General features: G+C 42.4%; 1 protein-coding gene across 1 annotated transcript in view; it reads right to left on the minus strand.

The window, feature by feature from the left end:
- Positions 1-10,517, minus strand: part of RGS6 (regulator of G protein signaling 6) — a 564,680-nt gene extending 554,163 nt beyond the window's left edge. Inside the window, exon 1 of the mRNA XM_068562720.1 lies at positions 10,495-10,517. The gene's annotated coding sequence lies outside the window, so the exon portion shown is untranslated. The remainder of the gene's footprint in view (positions 1-10,494) is intronic.
- Between the last annotated feature and the right edge of the window lie 3,577 nt (positions 10,518-14,094).

Below are 14,094 nucleotides of genomic sequence, written 5' to 3' on the forward strand. Positions count from 1 at the left end.
AAACTGGAAATGTCCCAAATGCCCATCAACAGTAGATGAATAAACTGTTTGTGAAATGTTACAGAGTGGGCTGCTATACAGCAGTAAAAATAAACTATGGCTACATACCACATCATGAATAAATCTCTCAAACAGTACTGTTCATAAGAAGCCACAAAAAAGAGAGTATATACATATATGTGTAATTCCATATATATTTCGCATATTTCAAAAATGAGAGTGCTATGGTGTTAGAAATCCGGTTAGTGGTCGCCGCTGGGGAAAGGGGGTATGTAGTACCACTGGGAGGGTGCCTGCGGTAGTTTCTGGGGGAATGGTAATAAATATTCTCTCACTTAACCTAGGAGGGACAATATGGATGTATTTACTCTTTGAAAATTCATTGAGCAATGATTTGTGTACTTTTCTGGAAAGAGTGCAAATATTCTGGGAAAAGGATATAGGACAGAGCATCTCTGATTCTCATGGTGGCACCTGAGCCATCTCAGGTACAGCCATGAAAAAGTGATGTAATTGCAGAGATACAGTTGCAGGGATGGTGGAGGAGCCAGAGGTTGTATCTGTCACCACTATATACATACACACTTACCCCAATGTTTGTGTGCAGGCATAGACCAGGAGCAAAAATCATTGAACGAGAGAGCTGGTATAGAAGTGAAACAAGATTAGAAACACACAACTGAAAGAATGTTTCACACTATCCAAAAGCTTTATTTTGGATATTGAAAGTCTTCCAGCTCTTATAAAAGCTCAGAACTCCCAAAGAGTAGTTGAAATACTCTGCACTTGTTCTTAATAACTTTCTACTCTCCAGCAAATAAAATCCAGTCTTCCAGCCAGTTTAGAAGACTGAAGCAGCTACTGGATATTTTTGCCCAGTGTATGTGTATGTGTGTGTGTGTGTGTGTGTGTGCATGTATACATATATATGTGTATATAAATATACACATATAGATGTGTGTATATACATATATATACACACATCTATATGTGTATAGATATACACATATAGATGTGTGTATATATATGTATATATATTTGCTGTTAAATTTACTTCTTCTGATACAGAAAGATGGGCTTGTAAACTGTCCTCAGCAGAGTATGCCATATCACTGGGCACACTGATTGGACCAAGATAGACATGTGACTCTAACCAGGACCAATCAGGGTCCTTCCTTGAGACTGAGATAAGAATACTGGAAGAGAGAAGGCCCCTTCCCTGTGAGGGATTAGGCTGAAAGGATATGAGGGGAGGGAGATTAATGACCATCTTCTTTTTTTCTAGTGTCACAGAAGAAGGATATCAAGACGATGCGGTGTCAGTAAGAAGTGCTGATGATATCATTTAAGTCCCTGGATCCAGCCATGCCTGAATTCCCAGATATATTAGTCAGATAAATTCCTTTTTGCTTGAGTTGGTTTGAATTTTGTTTTAGTGCAGTTGTTTTGTTTTTTGTCTACATCCAAGAGAGCTCTGAATCACCATTAACATCATCACCTTTATCATGTATATGTGGCATTTAATTCCTTCAATAGACTGGCCCCAATTTGCATTTCTAGTCTTATCAATCACTATTCATCTTCATATAATCAACAATATGACCAATCTCAACCACAGGAAACATTCCGCAACTAAGAATTACCAATAAGTAAAGTTCAACTTAAAACAACCTACTTCCAAATACACTTTTGATAGCCAACTGGTCATTCCTGTTAAGGATAATTAGAAAATATAAGAAACTGGGGATTAGAAATGGATTTTTTTTTAAGTGGGGGAGTATGGCAGATGGCAGGCTGAAGAACTGGTTTTTGCAGAGAAGCTTTTGAAAGCTAAAGGAAGCCAAGGAAACGAAAACCTAGAATTGACAGCATATGCTTTGGCATAAAGTGAAATACCCTGTGCGTTGGGGTGAGACATCTGACAACTTCCTAATCGGTCATGCCAAGCAAGTTAAATAAAGTTTATCCCAAGATGTATCCACTTTAACCTTAAGCCATAGGAAGATCTGGGAGTCAGTGGTCAAACCTCTCAGTCTGAAAGTCTAAAAGAAATTGAACATTTGGACAGAGATCCTGACATAGTGGGGAAAAATGCCCATTCGCATGGGAATTGTTCATTGACTGTAATAAAGCAAAACCAGTTACAAGCATTTCACTGCAGGGGAGCAATCTCCTGAATAATAGTAAGAAGTAACTAGAAATTCATTGTGACATACCCTCTATTATCAACATAAGGTGAGGAAAATGTCACTCAATCTACTTTGTTTTCTCATTTTACTTTCAGTAAACATAAATTTAGATTTCCCCATCCCTGTTTCCCCTTAAGTTCTAAGTTCTTCAACATGGACTTCTCTGCCTGGAAGGTCGTTGAGGACCTGACACTCAGTAGAGAGGTATTAAAAATCCTTTGCACACTTTGTCACTTCTATCCTTTTACTTACACTGAAATGCCTCAAGCACACTTTGACCAACTGTGTCCCCTGCCCCATCTCTGCAGACCCCCAACTCTGCAGGTCCTCCAACATCCAATTCATCCATTCAACCTCTTCAGCGAAATCTCCCAGTGGGAAGTAATCCCTCCCCCATTCCATGTATACGTGCCTGTGTTACCACATTCTGTTTCTCCATCTTTTTCCCCTCAACAGAATTTTAAACCTCTTGAAAACAGAAGCCATATCTGATTAATCATCATCTAGAAAAGGGCCTTCAGTAGTGGGACCACTGTCGTCACGAACAAGCAGGACAAGGAGCAGAGAAGAACAGCAGAGACCTTAGACTAACTGTCACCTGGGGTAGGAACACCCCCTCCCCTTCCCCCATCCTCCCCCACCCCCAAACTAAGAGTGACTAAACCTCAGATTTCCAGGAATACTCTCTCTTACAGGAATGCCCAAGAAGCAATCACAATTTCTCAGCCCTATGCTGCACCTGGGGAGAGCACAGATCAATAGCATTAAGCTGCTTTGTCTAATGTCACAAACCCCTGGCTACAGGCAGGAACCAGCAGCCAAGTCCCTAAACTACCTGCCATTCTGAAAGTTAAAAGTGCCTTCCCCTTAAAAAAAACTCAAATATAATCAATAAATGTATTCTTTGTGAATGCATCCTTTCTATTCTGACCAGCTGCTGAATCAGTCTTTGTTTTAGGATGTATGGTCAGCAAAATAATATAACGGCAGTTTCCTGCTTGGTTTGGAATCTGAACACTGTAGCACTTACACAGTGGCTCCAGGGAAAAATACACAGTATACTGTTTTTAAAGTTGTCTTTCTTCTACAGAGGTCACAAGAAGAAAAAAAACACAGCCAGCTCTAACAAGCGTTTTGTTTGGATTAGGCATTGTAGATCCCTATATTTTTCTAATTGGAATTAGTTGCTAATGACTAAAATGGATTAAAAATGGATGACAACAGCTTTCTGAGCAGCACATACCCTTTGCTTTAACACAGTCCTTACCTGCCCCTAATGCTTCCCAACCCTGAGGTCCAGCACCAGATGCCATTCATCGTCACACGTGGGTGGCTGTTTGGCTTTTAGAAAAAAGGAAAGTGTTATTTGGTACCCATGTCTCTTTCAAAAATGGGGCAGAGGGCCCCACGTTTCAAGAAACTGGGGATAAATACATTTCTTTCTGGGAGTAAAAACTTTCTACATGTTTTACACACAAACAAAGCATGGTTTTGATGAAAAAATACAACTTAAGTTACCACTGTGAAAGAAACCTCACTCCAATAAAGATGTTAAAAAAAAAAAAGAAACCTCACTTGTTTCACTCATCTGCTTTACCTAACTGGCTCTGTGTTTGAGTTTGCAACCCATTTTCTAAGCCTTTTCCTTTCCTTCATTCCGCAAACAGCTCTCAAGCAATTACTATGAATCAGAAACTGACAGATGTTGAAGCTACAGGAGAGAATAAAATAGAGTCCCTGCTCTCAGGGAGTGTACATGTTAGCGGACACAGACAGACAAAATACAAATAAAAACATATAGTGCAATGTCATGGTGATAAAGCTCTGAAGAAAACTGGAGCAGATAAGGCAATACAGAGCACTGTGTTGAGGCAGGAGTTAGTTGTTTTAGCTACGCTGGTCTGGGATGACTCTGATGATGAAGCTTTTACATTCGTTTTTACTCTGAAAGCAAACAATAATTGGTTTAATTATTATTATTATTAACACCTCTTATCTGAAAAGATTGCTGTTATCCCCTCTCTTCACCTATGAAATTTCTGCCTATTTCCCAAAGCCTCTCTTCCAGGTCTGATGATACAGTGTTCTCTCTCTGAACTGGACTGTACTCACTGTCTTCATCATCTATTTGCTACCCAATCTGACTTATAAAATTCCGTGCATTATTTTCCTAAACTGTCACTTAACATCCTTTATTGTTTATTTTCTGTTTATTTCTATTTCTCTCCAAAACAACTGAAATGATCTCAAGGGAAGGGTTTCTGTTCATCCCTGGCCTTGTGATATATCAGAGAGACTTGGGATCTTAGGGTTGGATAAGATCTGGATTTAAATCTTGGTTTTAATAACTCAATAACTACCTGACCTAGGACAAGTGGCTGAACCTCTTCTTCAGCTTCAGTTTCTTCATCTGTAAAATGGGAGTGATACCACCTAATTCTTGTTAAAGTCTTTGATCTACAAAAGGCTTTACATGTGCTAATTCTTATAAGATCAGTCCACTGCTGTATGACAGATCCATAGCTCTGTAGGCTGGGCAACTTTTGGCTTAGGAAACCAATTTCTCTCAAGCATTTACTATGTGTGTTGCCTCATGGTGGGGGCAGGATAAAATTATGGTTTAAAAAAAAAAACAAAACAGACCACAGCCTAGTGGGAGAGACAAACACTGATGTATAATTACAAACTGGGACGAGGACCTCACGATATCATGGAGCTCAGGTGGATCTAGCCAGGCAGGATCAAGCAAACAATAAGAATGGGGGTTATAACCATTTGCACCTTGCATATTCACCTGTTACTGCCCATGCGCCTGCACCCAGGCCAGTCCATGCACCCACATCTGGTCCAGTCCGCACATCTGCACCAGTATTTGTCCATCCTTCCTTCCATTTTCACCCACCCATAGCTGTCACTCTGCAAGTCAGTAACTCAGCACATAGTTACCAAACCCCTACCATGTGCCAAGCACTGTAAGAGATACCAAGGAAATAGAGAAAAATAGCACAGGGCCTTGTCCGGGTGTGGGTCACAGTCTGGCACAAGAGATATCGATGTAGCCACAGCCCCTATTTTTCACTTCTCTTCCTGCTGGTGACAAATGGCCTTTAGGCTCATGGAAATAGATCGCTGGCTGCCACAAAAGAAGATCATCCTCACTCCACCCTTTCTACTTCCAGTGTTTGGGCCACTTGCTTTCTCACATCCAGTGTCAGAACTATGGAGTAAGATTCTCCAAGGAACTTAGGAGTTCCTCAAATGCTAGGCTGACAGAGCAAGTCCTCAGGAATAGAAAAAAGTTGGAAACAATTGCCCTGAAATACTTAGTATTTCCCAACAGACTCACGCTGGAGGAGGTCACAGAGAGGACGTGGCCTCCAGTTGACCTGCGAGTTGAACCCCGGCACCCAGGAGGCTCCTCACCCCTCCCCCGTGCTTGGAATGTACGTTCTTCCCACCATCCCCCTGGGGAGCATGTGCAAGGACGCAGCCTTGAGAGAGAAAGGTGTTGTTGAGACCATCTGGACTGAGGACTTGACTGAGCCCAGTTAAAGCCTCAAAGTAGAAACACAGGCCTGAAAAACATAAATTTTTAAGGTTCTGGCAGGTGGGTACAGAGATCTACCCCTCTGGCCCTGCGGAAGACAAGGCTCTTATGTAAGTTTCCTTGCTTATTACATCTTTCACCTACCAATCTGGAGGTCTCCCTCTTTCTTCCTTCTCCTTGCCTTTCATGTGTGGGGACCGGTTTCAGATTTCATCCAGGGAACAACCAGGGTTGTAACTCATTATCAAAATTCTTAGAAAACAGGAAGTATGGTGTAACAGGGCCCATCTTCTCCAGCTACGGGGCCTCCTCTGCCCTTCTCCTCACAGCCACACATACTCACGGGGTATTTTTTTTTTTTTAATTTTACAGACGAGGACATTGAGGTTCAGAAACACAATGAACAGGGTTTAAAATGCCTGTCGTGCTACTTGAAGAGCTATGGATGGTAGTTCTGTGGGAGCTCGGGGCTGGCCTGGATTGAATGCAATACAGGCGCCTGGGGACCTCCGAGGGCTGCCACCACCCACCCACGTTCATACAGGACACTGTCATCTCAGGAGCCTCTGATGAACGTGTGCTTTCCCCTGTGCAAGAAAATAGCCCCTAGGGTAGGGCAGACAGCAGTGGACAAGGGAGCTCTACCATGCCAAAACTTGAAGGTGGCTTTTTCCTTTGATGGTTTTACCAAAGTATTTCGAAAAGCCCAGACAGCTGTCTCCACCACAACTCATTTGAATAGCCTCACCCACAGGACCATCTACTCTGTTCATATTCAAATATTTACACATTTTTCAGTTTCCATCTGTAAAAATGGGTGTCCTCTGCACCCTATGTTTCTAACACCAAAGTGGAAGGAAGGGATTCATTTTCTAGCCACAAAGTAGCCACACAAGGAAGACCAACAAGTTCTGACCATGGTGTTTCAGCCAGCTGGAACCTCCTAGCTAGCAAATGCACTCACTCAGTGCCCTCTTCTCTTGTTTCCTGGGTCATAAGATGCGGTCCTCCCTCGGAGACTGGTCAGGATGCTCTAACGAGCACTGTTCTGCCTTTTTTGGGGGATGAGGGCGGAGTCTGGGCCACTGCTTGCTTTATGGGCTGCCTTGGTAGTTGGGATAATTAATAGTGAATTTCCTCACCCTTACTAGAATGTGCATGTGGTAGAAAAAGAATTGCCTCTTACAGGTCTCACGGAGGCAGCTGTGAGGCACTGGAGAAGCTTCCTAGTTTGTAACATCTCAAGCAGGTACTCTGAGTTGTTACTTAATGTAACTCACTAGGTTTAATGTGCACTTTGCCTACTTGTGAACAGTTTTGCTGTCCCTACAGTTGGAAGAACTGGGTTTCATGACTGATTATTATTCTTATTACAGATTTAATGGTTCCAAATTATGGATGATGATCTCTTTTATCCTGACCACTTCGGAAAGTTTTTTTCCCCATGGAGAAAACTGATAGCGGTTTGACCAATGTTTACCGGGCACTTACTGGCAGGTACATTGCTAGGCATGGGGCGGAGGGATGCAAAGAAAAGTGCAACAGTGTTTCTGCCCCCAAGGAACTTACCATCTAGTTCTCAGGGTGGTCCCCAGACCAGCAGAATCAGCGGGACCATCATGCTAGAAATATAAATGCTCAGGCCCCGCTCCAGACCAACTGAGTCCAAAACTCTGGGGGTAACCAGAAAAAACCTGCTTCAAACAAAGATCATCCTCATCAAAGGTCAAAACGACAAGTATGTGGTTAGCTTATTGAGCTAAATCTTAAAGTGTCATTTGTCCTTTGAGGAAACAGGCCCAGAGCCCAAAAGCCACGTGAGGAGTTGGTGGGGAAATTGAAACCAGAACTCAGCTCTCCCACCACCACCACCCCCCCACCCCCGCACTGCATGGCCAAGGTTCTTTCTGTTTCTTTTCTGATGCTTTAAATCCTAAATCTTATGGGGAGCCAAGTTTGGCCAATCCAAAGTGCAAACACTGGTTTTCAAAGACAACAGAGAAACTAGTCTCTTTGAAAATAAAGACCACTAACAAAAAGTAAAACCTGATCTATCAAAGCCATCCAGCAAACTAGCAGTAATTTCCCAAACCTTTAACACACATCCAAGTTTCATTTACAATTTGAAAACTGCGGGGGGGGGGGGGGAGGGGGGCGGGCGGGATAGGGAGAAGGGTAAAAATACAAGGAATAATGTGATCGGAATATAGCCTAGAAAAATATATAGTATGCAGAAATGTCAACAGTGGCTCACTTTCTATGGGAGAATTACAAACGATCTTCTATTTTTTCCTTTGTATTTTCCTGAATTTTTCCCAATGGTTATTTATTACTTTGGTATCAAGCAAAAAGTAAAACCACTTTTTTGAAATGTTACATCCATATCACACAACATAAAGGTTTATTTTGTAATTCTATTTCTTTCCATACAGCAGGATAGTGTGTGTGTAGTAATTATTTATATCATGCCATATGTTACAATGAAGATGAAATTTGGTAAATATGTTCCATCCAGCTGGCACTGAAAATGAAGAGGTTAAATGCTTTCCTAGGTTCAAAGCACTATGAATTAAGACGAGCTAACTGTGAAGCTAAAGGAAAAATTAATCCCAGTATTGAGATCTCTGAGAGCATCTCTTTTGAAAAACATTGATGTGACACATAGCTCGTTACTCAAATCTCCCTGATGTTTAACCCCGGCACAAAACAGAAGGTTTGGCAATTCCTGGCAAAGTCTTAGGAGTTCAGGGGATAACGTGCATGGGAGAATATCAGAGAAATAAGAAAGAGAATGATCCAATTTTTATATAAAAGTCTGTTCCTGCGGACAGTAAGACATCCAAAATTACTGACAAATTTCATTGTCCGAAATATCCTTTAAAATTTTTTTCTTTCTCAAGAAATGTTTGCTCATTTAAAAAAATATCTATATTGGCCATCTCATTCCACAGATCATAAATAAATAAATAAATAAGCACTGTCTCATTTAAAGAGATCTTTCTGCCCCAAAAGCATTGTTGCAATGCTTCACTTGATAAGATAAGTTTGTCACTGGAAGAAAACCTAGCATTGTTTTACTGAAACTCTCAGCAATATAAATTCAGTGCGTGTTAATTAAAGTTTCTTAAAGGAGACAGGGAAGTAAAGTTAAGAACAAATGTAATTACTATGGAAAAGAAAACGCCAGTGGCTACCTACTTCAGAAAAATACCTCACAGAAGCTGACATTTCTAGAATTTCCAGACACTTTCAGAAAAGGACAAATTATTTGGGGTAAAAAAATATATATAGTAATACACCAACATTTATAGTACATAAGCTCACCAGATCTACACAACAGTTTAGCTTAGTAATATCAGAGAACGCAGAAAGAATTTACGAATTTACCATCTTGGTTTTCGCTGTTCAGCATGTGAGCGTTTGCTTACAAAGGTAAATCTCTGAAGAGTCTCCAATTTCACTCAGTCCTAGAACTTGCTTTCTCTCACAGGGCAGTCCCACCCATTACAAAAATAACAAATTAATTAAAAAAAAAAGAAGATAGAATATAATGACTATACCACTCACAGAAAGTTTCTCACCAACCCCCCAGTGCCCACTCCATATAATTACCTATCTACCTGTGAAAATTGATCCATAAAAGCCTTACCTATTAAGCCAAATCTGACAGTTTCCTTTCAGTTTAACACTTTTTGACAACATACACAAACCTGTGGCTCAGACTCTAACTCCATCCGGACACTTATAAGCCCATTTCTTATTCTTCCATCTCTCACCCCCCTCTGCTAAGAAAAAGGGTCCAACCCTTTTGGGACCCTAGGAAAGTAGGTCCCAGTTTACCTACTACTGCTTATTTTTGCAGTTTTACTTTGGGACTGCTAAGAGGTATTGATCAGAAAGTACCTGCAGATCCAGCTGCTAAGCATTGATAAATACTGAGGGAACAATTCCAAGCCAAGAACAAGACCCAAAATATCTTAAGTTTGTAGCGTGGAAATGCCACTCGTCTCAACAAGAGAGAAAGAAACAACGTTCCTACTCCATCAAAATTAAAAATAGTAATAATAAGATTCAACAGCTTCCATTCTGAACAAAATTAAATTTTCTGGGTCACTTTCCTTTCCTGTCTCACTGGGCCACTTCTTACGCAGCCTGACAGTGACGGTAAACACGGTCCTTCACACAACCCTTTCAGTTGTTATCCTCACGGAGCAAATACCCACCGGTCCCTTTCCTGCCGCAGTCCCCAAACAGCAGACCTCCCCACCCACCCCTGCCCTCCACACCTCGCCTCTCGCTTGCTTTTCTTCCAAACCACAAACGGGCGAGCTTATTCAGAGAAAAAGTTAATGAACATCTGCTTTTGAGGTAAAGCTGCCCTACCTGTGATCACGGAACCAGAAGATTGGAAGTACCTAAAAGCACGTACCCTCTGCCAGCTCGCCCCGGCCGGTGAGCGCCTCACACCCAGAAACCCAGGAACATGATTTATATGCAGACCTGCACCCGTCCCACACAACTCCACACGCCAGCTTGCCTAACCACTTATGTAAGCTCGTGCCTCTACAGTCCCAAACTGCACACACACACACACACACACACACCGACACCTGTCACGTATCTGCAATGGACAAGCATCTACACCCAGGAAATGAAATGAAATCAACACACATGAACTGGAAGGGTGAAGGGCATACCGTTTTAAAACATCTTTTCCCCCATTTGTTTCTTGCCCATTTCTGTAACAACTACAATTACCTTAGCAACCAAAGAATTGCCTTGACTCCCCCTCCGGTTTCTGAATTTCTCCTAACGCCAAGCTTGCGCCAGGTTCATGGTAAAGCTAGAGGAGCCCAGGGATCAAGGGGCCGGCAGCTTCTTGGGGGCGGAGAGGACGCCTGGGTCAGCCTCCGCGCGGCTCTCCAACGTCTCGCCTGGTCTTCCCGAGTTTCCGCGGTGGCGAGCGCGGCGTCTCAGCGAGCGGACAGCGAAGCCTCAGCGAGGCCGGCGCGGAGGCGCGGTGGGTCGCATGGTGTCAAGGGCGCAGGTCACTCGGGTGTCTCCAGCGCGCTGGGGGCTGGCGACGCTCTCCGCGCTCCTGGGCGCTCCCCGCTCACCCGCCTCTGTCGCCCCAGGCCGGCGGGGTCCGCAGAGCTCGGTCCGCCCCCTCGGCGCCCGCCCGCCTGCTCCCCCAGCTTCGGGAACCCGGCGCCCGGGCGGAGCTCTCGCCGCCGAGCAGGGCCGAGCGCAGGAGCTGCCCCAAGTCGCGAAGGCGCTCAGCTCCGCCGCTCGGGAGCTGCCGCAGCGGCGCCCGCTGTCGGGTGTCGAGCGAAGCTGCAGCCCGCGCCGCGCGCACCTGGGCTCCGGCACCTGGGCCCCGACAGGCGCAGGGCGGGGCGGGGCGCGGCGGCCCGGGCGGGGCCGAGGCACCTGAGCGCGTCCTAAGGGCGCCGCTGCCCGGCTCACCTGTTCCCAGCGTCGCGGAAGGTGCAGATGGAGATTTGCCCGAGGAAGGGGGAAAAAAAACTAGAAATTCCTGACACTTGAGCTCCGGCGAGAAAACTGGCAGAGCGGCTCAGCGGGGCGGAGGCTCCTTCCGTCAATTCCGAGAGCTGGCTGCGACTGGAAACTTTGGTGGTGTCAGGGTTGTCTTGGGGATTCCTAGTCCGGAGTGGTTTGCCCGGTGGTTCTTGAATCCCTCTCTGACGTGTAGCTGGCGCCCTCTAAATTAAAACGGGCCACCGCGATCCTCAGGGATAGTGTTACTCACCTCGTCATTTTTATTGTTTCAACATTTACACCACATGCTGTATTTGGAGTGTTTTATGAGCCTTCTTATCGAGTACACACCACAAAAGAACTTTCAAGAAAATTTAACTCTGCAAATAATCTTGGAGAAGAAGAAAAAAAGTAGGAGACAGAAAATGAGAAAGGGTAACTTCAATTGACGGCCTTCTTTAATGTGGGAGCTTTGAAATTTGATGCTTAGTTAAGGATTCAGGAAGCTGCAGGTGGAAATAGAACAAGATTGTTGGTGCTGGACGGTAACCATGGGATTGATGTGCAATACCGATGTTATCAACATCAAGGATAAATTCAGGATTTATTCTTATATTGTATTGTGTCACCAGGAAAAAAAAAAAAAACCTTAAAAATAAATATCTAGGTTCCATTAAGGATGGATAACCTGGACTCCCTTCATCCATGTGGGTCCAGAGGTGGAAATCTAAGGTCTCCTTCCCAACATACATCTCCTTTCCCACCATTCTACATTGATTAATGGATGTATTCATTCTTTGATCCAATAAACAGTAATTAGCACATACCTTGTGTTAGACCCTCTGCTAAGCACTAGAAACGGATGACAGAACAGTCTCTGCCATCCAGGCCCCCGGCCTAACAGTGCACAAGATATGTGTATTACCATGGGCTAAGTCCTTGAGAACTAGAGAAAAACATGCAACCGAAAGAAACCACACCCAACCTAGTGAGTAAAATATAATTTCAATAAATTCCCCAGTTATTTCATTAATTAAAGTTGAAATGTAAAGTCTTTCCTTCCCCAGGTTTAGCATTTGGCTTAAGCGTGTCTGAGAAGCTGGCTGTGGCTCCACACTTAGAGCATAGGCTGCTTACTGAGAGAGAGGGGGTGACGGCAGGCTCTTCCTCTGTGGGGAGCTCTGAATTTCTGAGACCAGAAGCTTCCTGAGGGTCAGGCATGAGGGAACAACCACGTGGAAGTATGAGCAAAGGGATCCAGGTGCATCTGAAGAAAGGCTTTCTGTGGACTTCCCTTAATACAGTAGCATCAAAAATAATAAAATAATTAGGAATAAATTTAACCAAGGAGGTGAAAGATCTGTATACTGACAATTACAAGATATTGAAGAAAGAAATTGAAGATGACATAAATAAATGGAAAGATACCCCGAGTTCATGGATTGGATAAGTTGATATTGTTAAAATATTTGTACTACCCAAAGCCATTTATAGATTTAATGCAATCCCTTTCAAAATTCCAGTGGCATTTTTCACAGAAATAGAAACAAAATCCTAAAATTTATGTCGACTCACAAAAGACCCTGAATAGCCAAAGCAGTCTGGAGCAAGAAGCACAAAGCTGGAGACGTCACAATACCTGATTTCAAATTATATTACAAAGCTATAGTAACCAAGACAGTATAATACCAGTGTAAAAACTGAAAAACAGACCAATGGACCGGAATAGAGAGCCCAGAAATAAACCCATGCATATACAGTCAACTAATATTTGACCAGGGAGCCAAGAATACTCAGTAAGGAAAGGATAGTCCCTTCAATAAATGGTGTTTATTGAAAACTGGATATTCATAAGCAAAAGAATGAAATTGGACCCCTATCTTACATCACTCACAAAAATTAACTCCAGATGGATTGAAGACTTAAATGTAAGACCCCAAACTGTAAAACTACTAGAAGAAAACATAAGGAAAATCTCTTTGACATTGGTCTTGGCAACAATTTTTTAATCTGATGCCAAAAGCACAAGCAACAAAAGCAAAAATAAATAGGTGAGACTACATCAAACTAAAAAGCTTCTATACAGCAAAAGAAACCATCAGCAAAATGAAAAAGCAACCTACAGAATGAGAGAAAAGATTTTCAAACCAGCTATCTGATAAAAAGTTAATATTCAAAATATATAAGAACTCATACAACTCAATAGCAAAAAAAATCTGATTAAAAAATAGACAAAGGACTTGAATATAATTTCTTATATATGTATGGAAAATATCTGATTTTTCATAAAATGTTTGATTACACATATGTACATATGTATCACATAATACACATACTATATACATACTACACATATTTTAATAATGGTATATAATTTTTATTTATATAATTTATATATATTATAAATATAATTTATATATAATGATAAAAATAACTAACTTAATAGGGACAGACCACACTTTTTCCTGGCATGGCCAAGAAATTGGTTTACATACTGGGAAACTGAGCAAACAAATAAATATATCAAGGATATTGAGAGGCAGGTTTCTCACTGTTGGAGGAGGGAATTACAGATATAAAAAGGAGAAAGATTAGAATAAACTCAGTGAAGTGGCTTGAAAATAGAGGTGATGGTATGAAATGATTTTTAATTTAGTTTGATAGATAGAAAGACTTATGTATGTGTATATATACGTTGATATATTTCCTAGCTCTGTCCACCAAGAAATCCTGAAAGCAATAGCACCCAGTACAGTGAACACACTTAGAACTCAGATTTGTTTCTAAATACCATTCTCCACCAAGAGGAACTATGGCTCCATGTGTAGTGGGTGAAACTGGAATACTTTGTTGAGCAAA

The sequence above is a fragment of the Eschrichtius robustus genome, chromosome 1 (assembly GCF_028021215.1).
Source record: "Eschrichtius robustus isolate mEscRob2 chromosome 1, mEscRob2.pri, whole genome shotgun sequence".
Lineage (NCBI taxonomy): Eukaryota > Metazoa > Chordata > Mammalia > Artiodactyla > Eschrichtiidae > Eschrichtius > Eschrichtius robustus.